This window comes from Pan paniscus, chromosome 4 (assembly GCF_029289425.2).
Source record: "Pan paniscus chromosome 4, NHGRI_mPanPan1-v2.0_pri, whole genome shotgun sequence".
In the NCBI taxonomy this organism is placed as follows: domain Eukaryota; kingdom Metazoa; phylum Chordata; class Mammalia; order Primates; family Hominidae; genus Pan; species Pan paniscus.
Genome location: NC_073253.2, coordinates 120,801,300 through 120,819,609, shown reverse-complemented (window position 1 = coordinate 120,819,609; position 18,310 = coordinate 120,801,300). Strand labels below are relative to the sequence as shown.

At 34.9% G+C, this 18,310-nt stretch overlaps 1 long non-coding RNA gene across 1 annotated transcript in view; it reads right to left on the bottom strand.

Annotated features, from left to right (window-relative positions):
• LOC130541542 (uncharacterized) overlaps positions 1–18,051 on the bottom strand; it is a 108,546-nt gene extending 90,495 nt beyond the window's left edge. Inside the window, exons 1-2 of the long non-coding RNA XR_008955610.1 lie at positions 17,977–18,051; positions 12,362–12,542 (exon numbers count right to left, since the gene is read on the bottom strand). This is a non-coding gene — a long non-coding RNA (uncharacterized LOC130541542). The remainder of the gene's footprint in view (positions 1–12,361; positions 12,543–17,976) is intronic.
• Between the last annotated feature and the right edge of the window lie 259 nt (positions 18,052–18,310).

Below are 18,310 nucleotides of genomic sequence, written 5' to 3'. Positions count from 1 at the left end.
AGCTACAAAAGTATTGACCTGATTTCTTCAAAACCTAATATAAAAACATTAAGAGAAAATCCCATTATAGATTATGGAGATCCAAGAGTCATAAGAACCTTGTTTGAATCTCAATTAGAACAAACCAGTTGAAGACATTTTAAGACAATTAGTGAAATTTTAATATGAAACATTTCTTAATTTGTCTTGAAAGATGTAACATAAACTGCAGTTACATGAGAAAATGTCCCTAAATTTAGAGATGCATGCTAAAGAACAAAGGGTAGAAATGACATGATGAATGAAATTTGCTTTAAAATACTTCAGTCAAAAATATGGACTAATTAAAACAAGTAGAGCCACAACAAACAAACAAAACCATTATTCAGTATTTAGGATCCAAATATAGAGAAACAGAACCTTGCAACATTTCCCTAATCCTTGATCACACAGATTTCATAGGAAAAATTTTTGAATGCCATCTGTTGAGAAACAATTTTTCCACTTACTGGAAGCTTTCAGGGAATGCAGAGCTAGAAAATTCTTTCTTGCAACACTTTGCTTGCTTTGTTGGGATCTCCTAAACAGAAATGTTCTATTTGCCTGTATGAAGTTGTGCTCTCAAAGTGACTGCAAACTCAGAGAGCTGGCCTCTGGAGCCACTGAAATAGACTTCCATTTCCCACTTGCTTATCACTTCTCTAACTGAGATGATTTCATTTGAAACAAATGTTTCATGTGAAAAGAAACTAAGAGGCAAAATTAAGGAAGTGAGGATAAAAGAGGAAATTTGTCAAATAATAAACAGCAGAAGTCTAATTAACTCCACGAGATTTTGGCCTTGCTTACTCTATTCCTTTTACTGTGAAAATGAAATAATGAACTGTATGTGTGGAACATTACCAAAAAAGAGTAGAGACTAGGTCAGTTCTGTTAATTGCTGTAAATTGCCATATTCTTTCAGTAGCTAAGCAAAGGGGTCTCTTAGCAGTTTGAGTTAAGTTAAGAGAAAAGAATGATAACCTAACAAACATTGAACTAGGGATGTGTGCCCTCCTAACGAGGCCACGTTACTTACACAGGAAACTCCACTCTTATTGTTATGTAGATGTCCTCCGCACTGCATTTCCCCAAAACACCCCTCAACATGTATGTGCCCTGTGGGGACAGGGTCTCTCTCCTGGAGGATTTTCCATGATGACGCACACAATTTTGAACCAATTCACAGAATTAGTTCAGAAAAGTCACTATACATATCCAAATGTATTACACATTTATTAATGTGAGAGTTGAAAATATAAAACCTCTGGAAGACCATGTAAAAAAACCCTCTGTGTTCTTGTTTTAGCAAATATTAATATTTCTTAGGTAGGACTCAAAATTCAGAAATGATAATTGATAAAACTTCATCAAAATTAAAATCATATGCTCTTCAAAATATAATGTTAAGGCAGATCAACGTGCAGGCCACAAACGAGATGAAAATATTTGTAAAACCTACATCTAGTTAATAACTTTGTTTTTAGTGACCGATTCTGACTTTGTTGCCCAGGCTGGTCTCCCAAGGTGCTGGGATTACAGGCGTGAGCCACCGCGCCCAGCCACGTGTGATACTTTTAGGGTAGCCCTAGAAAACTAATATATAACCCAACAACAAAATGGCCACATCCGAAGAATTATACAAACGCCAAATAAGCACATAGAAAGAGGCTCAAAATTAGTAGTCATTATAGAAATGTAAATTAAAACCATAGTGAGAAACTACCATATGTTCACCAGAATAATGAAAATTTAAGTATGTTATTAAAGATGTGGTGCTAATAGAATTCCCATATATTGCTGGTTAGAATGCCAGATTTTACAACCTCTTGGAAAAACAATGTGATAGTGTTCTATAAGTTAAATAGATCTATAACTTATATCCCAGAAATACCACTTTTTTTGTATTTACCTAAAAGAATTATTCGTATGTATATATGTATATATATCCATTCAAAATCCTCTCAAATGCAGCTTTACTTATAAAAAGCCAAAACTGAAAACAACTGCAACAACTGAAAAACCTGCAAACTTTCCGTAACTGCTGTATTAATGTACGGATGTGTGAGATATCCATACAACAAAACAATGCTCAGCAGTGAAAAGGAATGAACTAGGAATTCGTGCAACAAGATGGATGATTACTAAATGCATTCGACTAAGTAGAATACCCAGACACAAAGCCAGCATGCTCTATGATTTGCTTTTTGTGAATATCCATAAAAGGCAAAACGATAGTGGCAGAAAACAGAACAGAGTGGACAGTGGATAGAACTGACAGCAAAGGGACACGAGGGAACTTTTTTAGGGTGACAAAAGTGATCAATATCATGACTATAGTAGGAGATCCATGACCCTAAATATTTGTCAAAGCACATAAAAATGTACAAAGTTGGTGAATTTTATTGTATATAAATTATACCTTAGTAAGAATTATAAAAATAGCATAATCCCATTTTTATATAATCATGTACATATTCCTATCTAATATTTCAGGTTTATGTGCTGGGAGAGATGTCTGAATAAAGTATATGCAGGGTTAATAGTCATTTCTGGATAGCATAGTTTGAGGACTTATTTTTTTAACCGTATATATTTTGCTGCATTATTTGAATTCTTCCTAATATATCTTTTCATAAAAAACAATACTCTTTTGGAACAAATGTAAAAAATTGCTAATGATATTTATATATATTGTGCTAAAATATACCTTTAAAAATTTTGTACTTAACCCTCAAATGCCAGACAATCAGACAAGGGAGCATACGATACATGATATTCAATCTAGGCATTAGTGAGTTAGGAAGCATTTACTTTCTAATCTTTTTGGTAAGATCTGGTCACTGTTATATGAATTATTTTATTTCAGCATATATTGGTAACATTATCTGATGTTATCAAAATAGAAATGCTTTTGAGCATTACTCACAGAATAAATTTATCTCTGATACCATTATTGTACTTGCAACTTTAATCCAAAAGTAGATCATATCTCATCATCTCCTTTAGTATTTCATCAATGTATTGTGTTTTTAAAGAGATTCCATGGTGAAATGCATTTGGGTAGCTCTATTTTAGAAAATAGAGCCCATGTCCTGAAATATACAATATCACTCGTGTAAAACCTTTCAGTGTTACTCAATTTTCCAAATAGTAGCCTATAAAAATTGGGAGTAGCCACACTTGAAATCTACCCTCTTAGATCCTGCGATATAACAGATATTAAAAGTTCTTCCAAAGGTTATCACGTTTATTAAGGTATTCTCTTCCAATCTCTCTCTCTCTCTCTTTGTATCTCTCTCTCTCTCTCTCTCTCACACACACACACACACGCACACAATTTCCATTATCTCACTCAAATCCTACTTGCAGCCAAATGACTTATTCAGTATCTTTAGTGGGAAATATTATCCATTGCGCAGGTTTAAGTTTCTTTAATGGCTTTTCAAAATTATGTTTTCTGTTTCCCTTCAGTTACTCTATTTGGTCAAACTTTGTTATTAACCATAGCATTTTATTCATTTATTTCTTTCATCTTCCACCAATTCCTCCATTTAAGAGCTTTATAGATTTGGATCTTGTCATAAAAGGTTTTAATAGAGACTATTTTCTAAGATAGCTTGTGATATGGTTTGGCTGTGTCCCAACCCAAATCTCATCTTTAATTCCCACGTGTTGTGGGAGGAGCCCAGTGGGAGGTAACTGAATCATGGATACAGGTCTTTACCATGCTGTTCTCATAATAGTGAATATGTCTCATGAGATCTGATGGTTTTAAAAAGGGAGTTTCCCTTCACAAGCTCTCTTCTCTTGTCTGCTGCCATGTGAGATGTGCCTTTCACCTTCCTCCATGATTGTGAGGCCTCCCCGGCCACATGGAACTGTAAGTCCATTAAACCTCTTTATTTTGTAAATTGCCCAGTCTCGGGCATGCCCTTATTAGCAGCATGAAAACAAACTAATACAGCTTGCTATCATTTTTTAACATGTGAAAATTTTTTTTAAAAAACTTGAATGTGACTACTTTGTTTTTAAATTATTTTACAATGATTTTTTTACTTTGAAAAATGGGAATAATGCTAAGATATCTATAAGAAGTTATAAGCATTAACTAAAAATCAGTCCCTTGAAAATGAGATCACAGAATCAACAGTGTGTGTTTTACACCATGGAATACTATGCAGCCATAAAAAAGCATGAGTTCGTGTCCTTTGGAGGGACATGGATGAAGCTGGAAACCATCATTCTCAGTAAACTAACACGGGAACAGAAAACCAAACACCACATGTTCTCACTCATAAGTGGGAGTTGAACAATGAGAACTATGGACACAGGGAGGGGAACATCACACACCAGGGCCTGTCTGGGGGTGGAGGGAAAGGGGAGGGAGAGTATTAGGACGCATACCTAATGCATGAGGTGCTTAAAACCTAGATGACAGGTTGATAGGTGCAGCAAACCACCATGGCACATGTATACCTATGTAACAAACCTTCATGTTCAGCACATGTATCCCAGAACTTAAAGTAAAATAAAAAAAATGAAAAAATGAATCAATAGTGTGTTGAACAGTAGTGTATATAAAATACATGTTCATGCACATATATACATATATGACCCCATTATATATGTGCACTAAACACTAAAGAGACTTAAAATACAATTACATAAATATGGGATATAGGTGTATCTAAGTTATAATGAAATCTGTGCTTTAGTAAGAACATTTCTCATATTTGTGCTTTGTACGTAAGTGTATGCCCATGAGGTTATATGTTACTGAAATAGAAATACTGATTTGAGTAGCATATTTACACACTAATAAATTGCCTATATTTCCCTTGTCTATCTTTATACAACAGTCCCTCTCTTGTCTGCAGGGCATACATTCCAAGACTCCCAGTGGATTCCTGAAACTGCATATGGTACCAAACCCTATACATATTATATTTTTTAAATCTGATAACTGACTAATGGGTGGGGATCATCTAAATGTAGATACACTGGTCAAGGGAAGATTCACGTTCTGGGCGGGATGGGGCACGGCATGGCGTGAAATTTTAGCTCCACCCAGAATGGTGCACAATTTAAAACTTATGAATTATTTATTTCTGAAATTTTCCATTTAAGAATTTTGGACTATGGTTGACTGCAGAAGTTGAAACCACAGAAAATGAAACCAGGAGTAAATGGACTGGGGAGGGGGGGCTACTGTACATAGGAATACATTATCCATTTCTTAATCGGGTCCTCTGCTTAACGTTTTAATTGGGAAGAATTCTAGGTTTGCTTTCGGGGCTCAGGGATTCTCACGTATTAATTCTCCTTTAGCCTTTCGCCTTATTTCAGTGCCTCTGACTGATGAAGCGGACAGTCATGTAGCTTGGGGCTTGCTTGCTTTGGGGGAACAACTTCTGAAAGTGGAGGTGACACAATTTTGTGTTCCAGAGTATTTATATTTTGAAGAGAAAGCAGGCCATTAATGCTAAACACACAAACAAAGACGTTTTGTGGCATTGCAGATCCTGTAAAACCTATAGAGATTTTGTGTGTGTGTCTAAGAGAGACCTTTTAGTCAGCCATCCAAATACTGTAGTGGTGTCTCGAACCACTACTGACTGGAAAACTTGCCCATGTTAAAACTTTGCAATTGTAAAAAGTAGAATGTGGTAATTCACTGCTTAATTAAAAGTAGTAATCTCTAGCCATACACTCACACATGGCAAAACAATAGATGCCACCTTCTACAACCAGATATCATGTGAAATGTATTCATGAATCCATATATCCATACAAACTATGGAGATTTTTTCATAAAAGCAACAACGTTAGCATAAAGCAATCTGTGTATCAAGCATGAAAGGTTTTCACTGAATATGCAAAAAGACAAATGATAGAACTGGAAAATGAGATACGCAGGTTAAACTAGTGTGTCTTTGGAGCTGGCTGCATATGTAAAGCTTTCAACAGAATAATATTACACTTTACTGACAATGAAATGTCCATTACATAGAAGAATAATCATTATCATTAAGTGAATTTCCTGCTGAGTACATTTTTCACTGTGAGCAGGCTCATCTCTTGGGACATTTGCAAGGTAGCCTCTGTAAAATTGTTTAGATCAAAGAAAGTAAGACGACTGGTTGTTTGATTTAGTTGTCAAATAAGAAAATAACTTGAAGAGAGATTTTAAAGCAAGCTGAGGTGGATTTTTTACTGGTTCTTTAGGACAAAATTACGTACTTCTTTCTCATATTTTCATTGAAGTAATCTAAAGGATAAATGCATACATGTTGAAATTTTATTTGAAATAATCAAATCCTATTATAGGTGACACATTCCCATCATCCTTATATGCAGAGATATCTACATATCAAAGTAACTGCTCAAAATGTCACATTGGTCAAAGGAAAATTAGAAAAATCTATTGTAAAGTACGCATTTCTTTTAATAATATTTAAACTATGAATAAAAGCCAGTTTTTAAAAATTTAGTCATGGAAAGTTTAATTTTTCTAAGTTGTGGGTATTTGATGTTGATTTCACACCTTTTGTTTGTTTCTACCTTTCCTGAGATTTTCATACATACTTCATATAAAGACCTCTCAAAATACCTTTATTTCAGGCTCCAGTTTCAAAATTTGGCTTTGAATTAGCAATGTTAAATAATTACGGGAACAAAAATCATTCAGAATTTGCTTATTCCTCAGCTTCACTTTTCCTTGATAAAAATCTAACTTGAAGAGTAAGGAATGTTTATATCTGGTCGAAGAGAAAATTCATGAATACTATGGATTCATAACATCATATTCCAAACATACATTTTCTGAAGAAAAAGCATTATAATAATAATAAACATAATAAGTTAACATTTTATGAGTAATTATTAGGTCCAAGGCTAATTTTAATTTAGTCCTCACAATCATCATGTAAGGTACTATTTTATCTCTGTTTTTCAAAAACGGAAATTGAAGCCCAGAAGAATTAGGTAATTTTCTGATAAACGGAGAAGCCAGGGTTCAAATTCAGACAGTCTGATTCCGGAGCCCATATTTATACCATTACCCTCTACTGTCTTACTGTGAGTGAGCAGCCAAACCATCGCATACACAGGGAGAGGAAATGTTTGCTGAGTATATACTTGCACTGATTGGGTGTGTTAGCGGGATTCTTTGATCTTGACCTATGTTGGTTTTTCTTATTTGTGTTGTATAAAGGAATTGGAAGGAAAGTAGATGTGAACAAGCCGAACAGGTTTCCTAGAATAGGTGGCTCTTAAAATCCAATTTTTTATATTTAACCAAATTGCTTTGTTTTGTCACATAACTTTTTCTTTAAGGAAAATATTAATAGCAATAGCTAATAATGATTGTTCTTAATCTGTAACAGGTGGTAAGCTCAGTGCTTTATAATCATATCCATGTTTACTATGCAGGGCTCCAAGGCCCACCTATATTTCCAAATGTGCCGTATCTTCTTTCAAGATGAAGTATATTTTCTAAGAACCAAGATTGAATCTAGAAAACCAAGTAGATCTATTGTGTGTATGTGATGGAGGTAGAGGGTTGGAGTGTAAAACAATTGGTAATTAATGCATAACCCAATTAATTTGGTTAAAAGATCATCAGTATGACCAGCTCAGGAAACAGTTCATTTTATTATTTCAATCAGCAATTGAATTAGGTCCATTCTGCAATTACCTAATCAATTTCTCAGCAGTAGACTGCATAATAGCTAAAAACTATCAGCCACTTAGCTAGAGCTATATTGATAGGTATTATTTTAATTACACATCACTAGCTCATTTCCCAGGATGTAAACTGTGCTTTTTTGTATCTATCATAAAATATATATGTTCTAGTATCTAAAATATGAATCCATGATTTAATAATTTCCAAGTCTTATTTGCAAAATAAAAGTCAGTGTATTTCCTAATTATTCATTCTAATCAACTGTCGATTTTAGTACACCAAGCGGTGTTAGTGATTATACTTTCAATATGGTCCACTGTTATTCCATATCTTCTCTCAAAAGAATGGCTGTGTTTCAGTTTTCTATCAAGTTTTATTGTACTTTGCATTTCCACTATATTCACTGCCTTAGAATTAGATTTTCATGAATATCACTGAATTTTATATTTAGATCCTCAAACAGTAGAATAATTCACTGCATTAAAAAAAATTCCTGAAATTAAAACACAGTAGACAGAATATAACACTTCATTGTGCCTAAAATTAAAAATCTTTAATTTTAATAGATCATTTGTTGCAATGCTAGTTCTGTATTGAGTCCCACTCTTTATACACACAAGGTTTTTAATAAATAAATATTCGGAGGACATTTAATCTGCTATATCAGAGACATTTCACATCCTCAAGAAGAACCACATCATAAAGATAGCTATTCATATGCCAAAGAGACAGGAAAGGTTCTCAAGGAGTTACCTAATCCATAGTTTTTCAATTTAAACCTGAGTAGAAAAATACTAGTGGTCTAACTTTTCCTTCTCCTGTTCTTTTAAATCACTGAGAACAGTATCATTTGGTAACATACAGAGTAACTATCCCCTTTATCTTAGGAATGCTCTGCACAATTCTCATATATCTCTGTATTTAAATTCAATAATCACATTAATCTCAATAGAGACCTAAAATCCCGTCTTCTACCAAATTCTCACTGTCTAGCAAATATTCCAGAGAAAATTATTGCCTCTCTACAATCTGCCATCAAACTGCTTTTCCAGGCTTCTCTCACATCTACTGTTACTCTAAATGAGCCCTGACCCGTATTTTCCCTAGTACACACTATACGCTCACATAGTCCCTAGGCCTGAAGACATTTCCTCTTAGCTCAGTCTGCTAAAATCAAGACGGTTTCTATTTTACCTCCTTTGTAAAGACTTCCTTTATCACACCATATCCAGAAGTGGCATGCCATTTCTGCTTTTCTCTGGCATTGTGCATCTCCTGCATATTACTGATCATGTACAATGCCATTCGAGTACAATTTGATTGAATATGTAAACTGTAAAACACGTAGAAGGTAAATGACAAATGTTTGTTGAAAGCATAACTGGGGGGCCGGGACCAACCAGCCTAAGGGAGGCCACCATTCCTTGAAGGTACATTCTTGCCATCAGGAATGATAATTCCTTTTGTAACACAGAGTGTAATTCTGAGTAGAATAAGAATGGCTCCCATATTGCCCAGTAAAGACCAGTGTGGTTACATGGTCAGAGCCTACCTCAGCATTGACTTTTACTAAGAGTACCTCAGTTTAGTTTTCAGGATGGTGTGTCTTAAATTGTGGTCTATGGACATCTTTCATCAGAATCCACCTGAATGCTTGCTGGAAATGAGGCTTTTTGACTTTGCGAAAGTAGACCCCGGGACTTTAAGATTCAAACAAGTACCCAACATGTACCCAGTTGATTCTTATCCTAATTTAAAGTTTGAGAATCATGATTCCAGTCCAACATTTAGCTTGGTAGATGTTCATAAGGAGTGATTTTTTAAAGACTCTCTGGTGAGATATATTTAAGAAACTCTATGTTAGAAATAGTTAAAAGGGTTTACAGCAGAGCTTTTTAGAGCTTTTAGTAGCTATGTGTTGTGAATATTCACAAGGGGAGCATAGTTTATTGTGATTTTCTATGGTAGGAAGCATCCTCTCCAACCGGTTTCTGGGAAAATAAGCCTCAGGAATTTGGCTCCAGCAGATGCTTTTCAATCCAGAGTCAGCTGTATGTGGTTTGTTGGACCAATGAAATTGATCCATCAAAGGGGATGAAATGGACCCCTAATGATCTCTTAATGTTAGTATGGAGATAGGATGAGAGAGAAAGGCTTTGGAGAATGAGAGACACTCTCTTCTTTTAGGTAGTCTCTTTCTGCTCATTTCTTAATAATGCTATTTGCTTTTCTTTTTTATCTTACTTTTGAGGCATTCTATCTAACTTTTAATTTCAGCAATACTGAGTGTAAGTGGTGTGTATTTGTGTGTGTATGTATATATATAAGAGGGGAGAGAGAGGGATTAAAAAACTATATACTCCTCATAATCCTAATAATATTGGAGTATAGCTTTTTACATAGAAAACTGGACTTATATTCCTGCTTTGTTACTATGCATATGAGTCAAAATTGCATAGCTGTTTGCCTCTAAAGTAAAAAACTAGCAAGACCTCATTACATACACAGATAAGTGGAATAAATGTAGTTCCTAAAAACATCAGAATAAAAATTTATAATCTGATGATTTACAGTTCATTCCATGGTTTTAGTGTGTAAAGGATAAAGATACCCAGTGGAAACAGATGAATTGGGTCACGTAAGATGGGAACCCATTAAAATTCTAGCCTCAACCTTGGAGGTCTGGAGAAGCTTGGCCACCCAAGTGATATATTATATAGGCCATTATTTGCCTCTGAGTTTCCTAATTTTTTCATCTGACCGAGAAAATGGAAGCCTCAAAAATCCCCCCTAAAACCCCTCATTTTGGAATCCATGTTGGAACACTTAAGAAGGGATTGAAAATCACTGAGTAGTATTTGCCTATTTGAGGTTTAAAACAAATCCTTAATGCAAAGAATTTTGAATAAATCAGATTCTTAAATTTATCCCAAAACTTACTTTGTCATATGATGCCTAACCTCTACAGGTATGTTTCAATTCAAGATCATCACTTCATCATTAAAACAAAGGCATCAAAATGAGCCTGCATTCACTAAGTATTCAAAGAGGGAAATCTGCATCCTTTTCACTTGTTTGGAACAACTAATTTCAAAAGATGCAGTATATTTATGTGCACAAAGCAGTATCCCCCTAATTATAATTTATTTTTGCCTATTCAAGAAAAACACAACAGATGTATTTCTACCAACTCTTGGATGGTCACATGGCAAAAGAACAATTGCATGAATTGCTTCAAATAGATGTTCAAGCATTCTGACATAAATACTTTTTCAGCATATCCTTGTTGCCATATTATAGCATTTAACCCTAATGCTATATTTGTTGGGAATGCAGATGATGAACAAAACGGTTTACATTCTACCCAGATCTCTTTCCTCTGTGATCAGTAAGTATCAGAAACAGAATCATCTACAGATAGCAGAGCAATTGCATTTTAAATGTCACATCGCTGCCTTTATTATTCCAGCTGGCGTGTGGAAAGAAAGGTCTCTCTGTTAATGAGACTAACACTGCCAGTCCCATTATAATAGATTTAAGCAAATAAATAACATGTTTGCCATTTCTGCTCTTGTTTTTCAAGCGCTATTTTTGTCACTGATCTCATTGCTACAGACATTTCAGTGGAATAACTATAATTGTTGCAGGGCTTAGGAAATGAAAATTACACATGGAGTCCCTATTTATTTTAGATAATTTAGCATATTAATCCAAATTGTCCTCAAAGCCTGTCCTCCCCAGGGGTCTTGCTCACACTTGCCATTAATGCTGACATGACAGAAAGATACAATGGGTTAGGTTCAGTGGTTCACTAATGTGTGGCAATACCTATTGCACACTTGACAAGAGAGAAATAATAGCCATATTACTTCAAAAGGCACAAAGTCTCCTGCAAGCCAGAAAAGGGATAGTACAAGATCCATCTAAATTATTGCCAAAATTGATTCAAAATTAGGACCACTGATCTCTGGTGTTATGTAATTCAGGGAAATTGAAAGTCCACAAGGAAAAAGTTCCCCTCTGTATTGAGAGACCATAAATATCATTTTAGGGAAAAGTCATGCTTTTCTAAATTCTTCAATAAGTCAGGATGTTTAGACACTGACTCTGTGGCTAAATGGGCAAGCCACACTATATGATCCATTCAATCTTACTCCTTTCCAATTTAGCCACTCTCATCTAGGCACTGCATGGTCACATTATAGTTCTTTGACATATTGAGCTTTCTTTTCACTATCTACAGGTTTTCTGTGGGTGACCTAATGAGTAGCACAGGTTTTAAATATCATCTTGTACTGATGACTCCCAAATCTAGAGTTCTAGCCGTACCTGTTCCTATAACTCCAAATCCAAATATCCAACTGCTTAGTTGATTTTGCTACATGAATGCTTAAAATACCTCTCGAATGAGTGTCAAATAAGTCAAAACACAGCTCTTTATTTACACATTACCAAAACTTCTCTTTACTCACCATTCCTAAATTGGTAAATAACTTATATCCACCCACTTGTTCAAAGCAAGTCTCAGAAGAATCCTAGGCTTCTCTATTTTCTTTCTTCATGACTTCCCAACACCCACACAAACATATCAGCAACACACAGACCTGTTGGTTCTTTCTCCATCCTATCCCTCAGTCTGTTCGCTTTTCTTACCTCCACTACTAACAATGTGGTACCAGCTACAGTCTTCTTTTACCTGGACTCCTTCAAATAGCTCTTGTCCAGTTCCTCCCTTCCTCTCTTCTCTCCCCTTCCTTCTCTCTCCTCTCTTCTCCCCTTCCTTTCAAGAACAGAGGCTCCTGTAGATCATTTTATAATCAATGAAGCCAGTCTCCTAAACTGTTTTGAACAGAAAAAATAATAGTGGAAAAGGCATATTAACATTTTTATCTTACAGATAGCTATTAAAGCTCAGAGAATAAGAAGTGTTTTGTACACACAGTGATTTAAATGTAGTTAGAGAATGCATCAATATGTTTCTTGAGGTGCAGTTCAGTGAACCTGGAAACTCTTCTATATAACATAATAACAAGCATAAACTTTGTTAATTCTAAGTATTTTTAAGTCCGTTCTAATATAATGATCAGATAGCTAAGTATAATATTATATGGCTAAGTCATATGTCATTTTATTTTGGTTTAGCAAGGATATAAGCACTCCATAATTCTAAATATTTAAGGGCTTTCAGAGTTATTCATCTGTCTTAAGACAGAGAAATACATACTTTCAGTTATCTTTATTGCTCAATAATTTAAAGAACTAATGCAACTTAGAATTACTTAATTTTAAGAAGGAAACTCATATTATTTCATCTACTTGGGACCAGGCAAATGTCAAATTGGTTTACAATCCATAAGTAAATAGCCTTGAGGAGATCATTTTGTACTCCAAATACTAAGTTTTTTCTAAATGTATTATCTATTTTACTTTGTTGTGGTTATTATGTTGTTTTGAGGTATTTGTTCTGGAGCTTTTTTTTTTTTTTTTGGTAGGAAGAGGCAGGAGATACAGAAATAGTGACATTTGTGCACATTCCAAAGCTGAGAAGTAAAATCAATATTACTCAAGAAGCAACTCTGAACATGTTTATCTCAGTGTATTTCCTTCTAAGCTTCAGTAATGAGCCTCTAAAATTGTTATAGTATACACAGATAATAATCAGTGAGTTTTTTCACATAGCTTCTGGAAAAACTGCTTTGTGTTCCAGTTTTAATTAGTGTATTATTATCCATTGCTAATTTGAGGGGTTTAGTCTAGAATTAGTGCACAGCTGCAGAGAATGCAAGCACATGAATTGCTGGATTAGCTGGAGTTCAAACAAAGGGGAAGGAGTAAATGAGGGGAGATGCAACAAACCGTATCCCCCAAATAACTTCCAAAATTTCCCAGCTATTACCTATAATTTAAAAGTAAATTCCTCCATGGGAAGGAAGCTGTGTTTCTAAATCTGGATTGTTTTATAATAACAAAATATAGAATTACCTCTTTCTTGGTTTTTTTTTGAAAGATTTAAGACATTCAGAAAACTAAAGAGAGTAACTTAACACAGACTCACTTACCTACTATCAAGATTTAACAAATGTCAAAATGTTGCCATATTTGCTTTACATTTTTCTAAAAGCAATAAAATTCTGCAGAAGCAGTTAGGCCCCTTTGGAGTCCTCCTAAGCCTGCTCTTCACCCCATTCTCTTCTCCCTCATCCCAGAGGTAACCAGAAATCCAGAGTCGGTACAAGTACTCCCCACCTAGGTGTTTATATTTTGCCAGATGTTTATAGATTTACAACACGTACAGTTTTTCTTCATGCTTACACCTTACATAAATGATAACATGCTATATATATTATACTACTGCATCTTATTTTTTTTTATCCAATCTTATGTTTGGATGATTTCTCAGTTATGAAACATATACAATTGAGTTTGTTCATTTTAACAGCTGTAATAAAAATCATGTTTTTTTAGTGTACATGTGCTGTGATAGGAATCATTTATAGCAGAGTTTCTCAAGCATGGCAGTGCCACCCCAGGAGCATTTGGAAAGGCAAGGAGCATTCTTTCGATGACAAAGTATTAGTTTTCTAGGGCTGCCATAGCAAAGTGCTACAACTGGGGTAGATTAAAGAATAGAAATTTATTTTCTCCCAATTCTAGAGGCTAGAAGTTCGAGATCAAGGTGTCTACAGGATTGGTTTCTTTCGAGGCCTCTCTCTGTGGCTGTAGAGGCTGTCTTCTCTGTGTCTTCACGTGGTCTTCCCTCTGTAATATGTCTGTGCCTGTCTCCTCCTCTTATAAGGACACCAGTCATGTTGGATCAGACCTTACCCTAATAATCTTAGTTTAACTTAATACCTCTTTAAGACCCTATTCTCCAAATACAGTCATATTCTGAGGTACTGGGGGTTACAACTTCACCATATGAATTAGGGGATAGGGACACAATGGACCCCACAACACAGGTTGCTACTGGATAGAGGGGCAGGGGCCAAGGGCCAAGAAACCTGAACATCCTGCACTGAACAAAGGCATGGTCCTGCACCCTGGAGTGTCAATAGGAAACTCCTTTAGGATGTAAACCAACAAGTAGAATTCTTGGGTTGGAAGCATTCATCTGTTGTTCAACTTTGTTAGATACTATCAAAATACTCTTCAAATAATTGTACCAATTTAAATTCCCAAAAGCAGCATCTGGAAACTCAAATTTCCTCCATCCTTGCAAACAATTGGTGTGTTCTCACACTTTTAAAATATATGCTAACATCATGGATATGACATCATTGCTTCAGTTTTATTTGATTCCAAATGAGGTTAGATCTATCTATGCATATGAGTATATATATAGGAATCATTCTAGTTGTCTGCTCTGTGAACTACTTTTTTATAACATTTACCCATTTTTAATCTTATGTTTATTCTTTGTATTCTAGATACTGTCTTTTTGTTGCTTCTACATTTTTCAGATACCTTCTTCCAGCATGTAACTTACCTTTAACTTTGCTTCTGGTGTCGTACTGAAGAATAGTTCAATGTAGTAAAATTTATCAGTAATTTTCTTTGTGTAAGGGGTGTTTGAACCATACCTAAGGAAGCGTTCTCTATCCCAAGGTCATAAAGACATTCTCTTCTATTTCTTTCTAAAAAATTCAAAATTTTCCCTTTCAAATTTAGGTCTTTACCTAACTTTATTTTTGTTCTTGTGCAAGGTAGGAATTTATTTAATTTTTCAACATGAATAGACAATGGTCCCATCATCAATTAGTGAATATATAATAATTTTTCTATCTTTCTCAAATAATAATTTCCTAATTAAGTATGATTCTATTTCTGAGTCCTCTATTTTGACCCATTTGTCTATGTGTCTATACTGTCATCTGGAATGTCATAACTGCTATAACTTTTTGATATGTCTTAATGTCTCCTGGGGAAATTATCTCTCCTTATTGTTCTTCAAGATTGCCTTGGCCCTTACTCCTCCATCTGAATTTTCAAATTAGCTTGTCATGTTAATGATAAGGAGAAATACATGGGCATTTCCTTGAAGTACATTAATTTTATAGTTTGGGGAAAAAGTAGTCCTTAAACATTAAGTCTTCCCATCATGAGCATCTTATATTTTATTAATTCAGGCTTTTAAAAAGTTATGATTTTAAAATAAAATATTATAATTTATTCATGTATTATGCATTTTTAGTTATATTTATGTATATTTATCTTAAAATATATGTTGCTATTATCAATGGTATGCTTTCTTTGATAAATTATTATATTGGGTGTTAATGGGTTCCTAAGGAGGTACTCTTGATTTTTGAATGTTGGTCCTAGATCCCAGCACAGTTACTAAATTTTCACTTTAGTTCTCACAACTCATCTTTAGAGCTTCTTTCTTTCTCTTTCTTTCTTCCTTTCCTTTCCTTTCCTTATTTCATTTCAATAGCTTTAGGGGTACAGTGGTTTTTGGTTACATAGATGAATGGTATAGAGGAGAAGTCTGGGCTTTTAGTGTAAATAGTATACGTCGTACCCAATAACTAATTTTTCATCTGTCACCCCTTCCCCTTCTGAGTCTCTAAAGTCTGTTACACCACTCTGCATGCCTTTGCATACCCATAGCTTAGTCCTCATTTATAAATGAGAACATGCAGCGTTTGGTTTTCCATTTCTGAGTTTCTTCACTTAGGATTCTATTTCATATGTATATAATCATATCAAACAGAAATTATTAAACATTTTCTCTTTTAAATTCTTATCCTCTTTTTCATATTTGTACCTTTGCTAGAGCTTTTGTAAAAATGTTGAATTGTGTCAACTGGTATATTTAATTTTGTCTGTCTTTTAATGGGGGTGCTTTCAAGTTTAACCATTAAGTATAATGTCTGTTATAGGTTTTTAATAGAGATCCTTTAACACTTCCTAATCACAGTTTGCAAATATTTTTAAAGATTAATCACTTTTATTTTAACCCCAAAATTCTGTATATATTAAAATTATCTCATGGTTCATATCATTTAATCACTTAATGAGGTGAGTTTTATTATTGGTGCTTGAATTCTTAGGACAAACCTTCACTGGTAAAGCCATATTATTTATTGTTATTTACTATGAGATAGATTTGTTTTCCTCATATTTTAGTTGCATGCATTTTCATTAGTATAATGTATCTACATTTTCTTTTCTTGTATGTCCTGTTCAGTTTTGATTTTGTTAACAACTAAGTAATATCAACTTTGTGTCAAAGTTTTACTAGTTTCAGAAAATAATTTGATTAGTACAGCAGAGACATCTACTTACTTCATAATATCTCTCTCAATCTGTATTTTTTCTTTCTTTCTTGATAGGAGATCTCTGATGATATTCCAGCATATTTTCTGCTCACTCTTACCTAGGTGTGACCATGCCATTAGCTCCGGGAGGGCTGTTGTGCTCTTATGTGAAATGCTTCTCATGACGTTATGCATGGACAATATTGAAGCGTGATATGATGGCTTTGGGTCTAGTCAAAGAGATATAAACAGAAGGGCTACAAGAGATCTCTAGGAAGGTCTCTTAAAAGAGAAGGTGTGGACTTTAAGTCTTCTCTTTTCCTTCTGTGTGTGGCACATTGGATATGATTGTTAGAGCTCCGCCAGCCATATTGAGCCATAATATGATCTTGAAAATGGAAGCCCATATACTGAAGATGGTGGTGGAAAAAGATTAGAACCTGGCTGTCTGAAGACACTGTAAAGTTGGCCTGGCATGCCAGCCATGAAAAGTGTATGTGTATTTGTACGTAATGAACTTCTATCTTGTTTAAGCTGCTGTGTCTTTAAGGTTTTTAGGCAAATATACAGCGGAATCTAATGCTTATTAATACTGGTAGTGTTTGTATTCCTTTTATTTTAGTCACTGAAATAATGGATTTAAAGTAAGAATGACCTATTAGTTTGTTAACAATTTTCTATAAATCCTTTGGCTTTCAATATGCAGTTTGTTTCCTTCTCAGGAAAAAGGGGCTCAAGGTAAATACAGAGTTACTGCTCTTCAAACTCTCATGGAGAAGTAGGTCTGCATGGCCCAAGGGGTGGACTGTGGTGCTCAAGGTTGTAAGCTACTCAGATAGAAATGATCTACTTAGAAAATAATCAGTAATAAACCCATAGAATTTCAAAGTATGAAGTAGAAATAGAATTATAAAGAGATCTGAGAAATTCAGAGCCACAGCAGTAGAACTAGAATATCATTTTCTGCAGTTGGCCTCCAGCGCACCAGCCACTTTGTGCTCATCCTACCTGATCAGCATGACGTTATCGATGAAATGGCTTCATGTGATGTTCTCCAGGGCATCCATTAGAGGAGTTTCATACTGGGCAGAAACAGTCTTGCCCTAATACCTTCACCATGCTCAGGCATTAGCTGGGTGCAGTTCAGAATGAATGGCCTTGGCATGAATCCCATGAGGGATCTGAAGATGCAACAGCTGTAGGCTGGCAGTCAATTATCTCACCTCCTCCCCTGGCAGCAAGTTCTTTTGAAGGAAAATCTGGAAGGCATAACTTCCTGACTGTCACAGAGCCTAAATTCCCTTTTGTCTGATAGTAGCAGTGGAACATCTATACATAAGTA